This window comes from Adiantum capillus-veneris, chromosome 9 (genome assembly GCF_014529385.1).
Source record: "Adiantum capillus-veneris isolate H3 chromosome 9, ASM1452938v2, whole genome shotgun sequence".
Taxonomy (NCBI): Eukaryota; Viridiplantae; Streptophyta; class Polypodiopsida; order Polypodiales; family Pteridaceae; genus Adiantum; species Adiantum capillus-veneris.
In genome coordinates, this window is record NC_140939.1 from 140,346,013 (window position 1) to 140,352,619 (window position 6,607).

A 6,607-nucleotide genomic window follows, 5' to 3' on the forward strand; every position below is an offset into this window, starting at 1 on the left:
CATTTATGGGACATTGTGGATACTACCGACGTTTTATCTACATGTACGCTGTAATTGCAAAACCCTTGTATAGTCTAATCACACTCTTCATTTGGACCAATGAATGTGGGGAGTCATTCCAAAAACTAAAAGATGCACTGGTATCTGCATCAATTCTAAAAGCACCAGATTGGTCAAAGATCTTCCATGTACATGTAGATGCTTCGGCATTTGCAATAGGTTGTATATTAGCACAACCAGGGGAGGGTAATACAGATTTTCCGATCAGTTATGCTAGTAGACAACTCAACAGTGTGGAAAAGAATTATAACACCACTGAAAGAGAAGGATTGGGTATGATATATGCGGTAAAGAAATTTCGGCATTACTTACTTGCGAACAAATTCACATTTTTTGTGGATCACCAAGCGCTCTTGTACTTAGTAAACAAACCTTGTAACATAGGACAAATTGTAAGATGGTTCATTGTATTGCTGGAGATTGATTTTACGATAGTAGTTAAGAAAGGAAAAACTCATGAAAGAGCAGATCACCTTTCTCGATTACTACATGGCGAAAAAGCTACTAGGGTAGATGATGATCTCCCACACGCATACCTGTTTAATATAGAGATGGTACCGAAATGGTCAGAGCAAATTATTCCGTTGCTGACATATGGATGAATCTTGGCGACAAGCACACGGTGGAAGACATTAGACAAGCACTAAACTATACAATGCTTGCAAGAAGAATGTACCATCATGGACACGATGGGATTCTGAGGTTGTGTATAGGCCTAGAGGAGTACGGAATGTATCTAGAGGAAGCCCATACAAAAACAGGGGGATTCCATTGAGGAAATCAAATGACCTATGAACAACTAAGAAGACTTGGAGTGTATTGGACAGGAATGGCAGGCGATGTAGCTAATTACATCAAGAAATGCAACTTTTGCACATCCAATACCACTGTGGATTATGCCACATTATACCAAGTGACAGTAGCACCCGCATGGAGTCATGTTATTGTGGAATATTTGACTAATAAGGAGTTGCCAAGAGATTGGTCTAAAGCCAGACAAAAGGCTTTACAAATCAAAGCGAATAGGTATACCCTCATTAGAGACCAATTGTATAAAAGAGGAACTGATGACTAGTTGAGGTTAGTTCCTCATGAAAATGACTACTTTCCATTATTGGAACAATCTCATGCAGGCATAGCAGGAGGTCATTTTTCAGCAGAGAGAACTATAAAAATCATTATGGTTGCAGGTATATGGTGGCCGCCCATGATTCAAGATGTAGCAGAATTCGTGAAAAGATGTGATGAATGTCAATGCACTAAGGTACCAGTTAAAAGAGACGAAATTCCTTTAAGACCAATGATGAGTGCTCGAGTATTCGCTAAATGCCTTTGTTGGTCCTATTACTCCACCAGTGTATCATTCACAAGCACAATATATCACAGTGACCACGGATTACATGACCAAATGGGTGGAAGCAAAAGCCACAACGAAAGCAGACGCTAGAACCACGGCACAATTCTTATATGAATATGTGTTTACACGTTATGGCCTTCCCATTGATCTAGTGAGTAATAGAGGGACACACTTTGTAAATGAAGTTATCCAACATCTCTTAAATGAGTTTATGGTAATTCATCGCAAATCTACACCCTACCATCCACAAGCCAATGGTCAAGCAGAAGCGACAAACAAAATATTGTGCACAGTTCTTACAAAACTGGTTAGTGAAACAAGAACGGACTGGGATCAAATGCTATATTCGGCATTGTGGGCATATAGAGTTTCATATAAAACAACACTCAATGCTACACCATTTAATATGGTATATGGGTTAAATGCAATATTGCCTATTGAATTTTTGATTCCCACACTAAGGGTAGCCACACAATTGGACTGGACGGGGCATGAGCTTTCAGAACGGTTAGAGGACCTTGAAAAATTAGATGAGTTACGACTCAATGCGGTAGCAGCCATATATGCAAAAAAAAGACAACAGAAAGAGTTTTTTGACAAACATGTCAAGAACAAGGACTTTAAAACGGGCGACTATGTCTTAGTATACACCCTTAAACAGCATGCCAAAAAGCTAAAGAAAAGGGGAATGGGGCCTTATTTAGTCCAAGAAATATCGTCCAGCAGAGCAGTGAAGCTGGCGACTCTAGATGGAAAAGAAATTCCGAACTGGATTAGTGGATGTCGTTTGAAAAAATATCATCTACCTTTAACACCGGAAATGTTGTTTTAATTGCATTATGGAAAAGCCTATAAACAGGAACAACAAAAAATTCAGGACCAGGCACAACAAGAAGCCAAGGAACACATTCCTAAACGAAAGCAGTTTCTCAGGACAATAAACATGGTCACCCCAATGATGACTGACGAATATCGTCTTTCGACATTCCGAACAATCGAAGCGGATATACAAAACGAAGAAGTAGAAAAGACCATAACAGACTTTAGGGCTCAGGACGATAACACCATTGACAACTTGGAAGATACGTGGTGTAGTCCTTACATGAAAGCTTATGTAGGCACAGAACAAGTTGAAATCTATGCATTGCTTGACACTGGAGCAAAAATGAGTGTCATCATCTTTGAGCTCTTTCAGAAACTTAGACCAATGAGGACAATCCCAGAGACACACCGGTTGAAAGTAGCATCGGGTGATGAGGTGACCACGTTGTGGTCTATTATATTACCAATCATAGTGCAGGCACACCCGTACACTACAAAGTTCCATGTACTGCCACCAAGTAGATCAACAACGCCGTGTATCTTAGCAGTGTCATGGATGAAAGCTAACAAGGTATTCATTGATTTGGATACTAATGAAGCACTGTTCCGAAATGAAAACTTTTCAGAATACTTCTTATCATATGACCAATACATGTCAAGGAGGAGACAGGAGTCAATACAACCACAAGGCATTGATCAACAACAAACAGAGTTTACAGGTCCAGAAACGTATTATCAAAAATCAACAACCATGGTGGGAACCAGGCAAGTTTGGGTACGGTGTACAAATCTAGCCGAGGCACAATTCCATCAAAAGAGGAAATATAAAGTTTGGATAAAGCAAGACAGTCTAACTCCTATAAAAAAGGGGGCAGAAGAACAGACAAAACACCAAAAGCCAGCAAAGCTTCAAAGAACCATAGTCAATCGGTCGAATACGCAACGGACTATAGTGGTATGGCGGCCAAAATTACCCATTCAGAACGTGCCAACAACACAAGTATGGAGGCCAAAGATGACCACCGAGCAGTTATCGACAATTGTCAATGCCAAGCCACATCATGCAATCATCACGAGTAAACAAGCAGAATCCACAACAATAACTACAAGGATCTATAAGACCCAAGTCATCAAATGGAAAAGAAATAATGTTCCACCAGAAAATGCAACAAAATATACTACAATATCGACTTCAAAGAATCCACATACGCCAATTCAAAAACAGTGGAAAACAATGAAACAAAGAGCGGCAGATTTACAACTTCTCCTTGCAAAGAAAATCTGCCAGCCAACTCACGCTACCATAGGAAACCTCAACGACAAGTGCCAATAAGCGAATCGCTTATACCTTCCTCTTACACCGCATAAATTCTTTCTACATGCATTGAATATACATACATATACGGCTACATTACAAGGCCTGCATTAGCACAAGTTCACACCCATGCATAACACATACCCTTGATGATACCCTGTCATCCGAGAGGACTCCAACTAGGAGGGGGGAGGCATTCCAAATGCGGACTCACGTCATATATTAGAGGGCAATGTTTGTGATCAATTTTTCAACCATTTTTGCGTTTTATTATGTGATTTTGGAAAAAGAATATGCCCTTGTAATTAATCAAAATTGGGGACCAAATGATCATACATGAGCCCCTAGGGATGTGTATATACTATAAAGAGAGTCAAATCTGACCAAAAAATGTCAAAAAACAGCAAAAAATAGGCCAAGGTTGACGATTATGAGTGAGAATGTACATAGACGAGAGAAAAGTGAGCTACAAAGTGTTTTTCTTTTCATTGGTATTTTTATAGGTTAGAATTGCTATTTTCGGGTTATTTTGGGATTTATTTGCTTTATTTTAGCCATTTTCGAGCAAAAATTATAGAAATCCGTATTCCAGATGGAAACACAACAGAAGAGACACCTGATCAGAGCAAGGTAAAGAAGACACAGAAAAAATAGGGACTGCAAAAGGTGACAGGGAAAAAATGACCACCGTCATGACGGGACCTCCAAAAGGAGAAATCTACAAAAGTTGTAGAACTGGAGCAACCGAGGTCCAAATGAGGAAATTTGCGAGCCTAAACCGCATCTCGCAAAAAGTTATGGCCACAAGTAAAAGATGAGAAAATTTTGTGTCGGAGTCTCGATTACATATAGAGAGGCTAGGCTAGAAATCTCTCATTTGAGTTATTTTCCATTGTGTGAGAGAGAGAGCTCCCTACAACAGTTGAGACTTCCAAGAGCTCATCCATCGCGCACGGTCACCAGATCGACATCAGATATGAGAGGTATGCCCGTCAACACTGACTCTAAGTGTTTTTTACTTCAGTTAGTTGCAAAACCTTGCCAGCATCACAATCACAACCTGTGCACACATACGGTAGACCGATTGTTAGGGAGACCTAGAGGCCACCAAATGGAACCAAAATTGAAAGGCACAATGCCTATAGCTTAGGGATCAAGCCTATGACCTCGGAAAGCGTGAAGGAAGCCGCCCAGAAAACCATAATTTCACAGGACGTGCAAAAGGGCACCTGAACCAAAGTGATCGGAAATGAGCCAAAACTCATAGGCAGCAAGCCAATAACCTCGACAAACCGACTGGATGGTTAGACCATGAAAAAGTTCGTCAAAACAAAGCCTAAAGTCCCTATCTAACGGAAGCTGCGCAAAGCGTCACGATACACTAACGGGCCGACCAAGTGACAAAATGACACCAAATTTAACAAGGTACATCCAAAAGAGGTCAACTACGAGTTGGAATGTGTCTACTCAAGAAAAAAGCTCTTCTACTAGGGAAAATGCCAGCAAAAACAGGCTAGAAAGATGTACAAATGGTTGTTCTTGGTGATGTAAACACCAAAACAACAACTGACTGCTTTGACGGAAGGTCAAAAGGAAATAAAAGACAGCCGGAGTCATACAATGACCAAAAGGAACGGCGACCATCACCTAAGTGGTCTACTTCAACTTCAGAACCAGCTAAGTGCTGCAAACAGGGAGTACACTCTTCTAAATTGATTAGAACTTGATGTGTGTGTCTAGGAGAGCCTTCTAACACCATGGTGGTCAACTAACATTAAAAAACTTATAAGAATGACTAGGTACTCAGTCTATCGCGATAGACTTGCTATTACAATTAGACAAGTAAAATTTTGATTTTGACTTCATGAGGGGTGCTAACAAGGAATAATGACCACCGTTATCAAATCAAAGTTCAAAATGGATCTCTTTTAGCGTAGTAACCTATTCTATCGCGATAGACTTGCTATTACAATCTTTGGGGGACAGGCTTTTCAAAATTTTCACAAGATAGACTTGGGGAAGCATATGGAGGCAGTACACCAAATTTGGTGACAAGATGGACTCATATGGCAAGCCGAGATAGACATGAAAGCAACTCAAAGTCAGAACAGGACATCTCAAGGGAAAACAGTTAAAATTGACATGTGAGAGGTCACGCAACCTTACAGCAACTAAGAGAAGGCAGACAGAGGATCACAGAGCCAAAAGATGACAAAATGACACTAAGTTTCAGTCTATCGCGATAGACTAAGCAGAGTGATAATAGGCCATCTTATCAAAAATTTGAATTAATAGTTGGCTTCAGCATGATGCAAGAAGACTACCCACTAAGTTTGAGCCCAAAACAACACAAAATGAAGGAGATAGACCAGCATCTCTTGGAAGGAATCTGGAAAAATGGGAGTTGATCCAAAAAGGGGTCACTTGACATTCATTTGAGGTGGAATTAAGATTAGATCATGTGCAAGGGATGAGAAATCAATTGGTGGAGTCACAATTGCAAAATAGGACCCTTGTCAAAAGATGGCCAGTCTATCGCGATAGACTGGGCAGAAGTTGCAAATGAACTGATTTTCAGTTTGGGACTATAGGATGACCTTACATGCCCTGTGAACATACACCACACAAATTTTCAAGGCATTTGGACTTGTTCTCCTTCACCAACAACATTAATTTGAAGCCGTTAGAGTTGCACAATGGAAGAGCTTGTCTATCTGCTAACGTTTTACCTTAACTCATCTTGGGATTAAAAAGGCTCATTTAGATGCATGATTAAGTGGTAATCAATTTAGAAGAGAAGTACTATGTTTGTACATTAACTATTATTTGTGAATACACGATCCATGGATGCTTCTCCGGGAAAAAGAAAAGGCAAGAACCTGGCAACAGAAGGTGCAATACCCTATGCACTTCTACCCAATTTACTAAAGCCAGCGGCCACCTGGATACCTATAGACGTGCAACAGGCAGCAACCTTTCAGATCTATCAAGGTTCATATGTGGATGACAAAAGAAATTTAGTGGATACAGTGATGATCCCCAAGGAGTCAGAA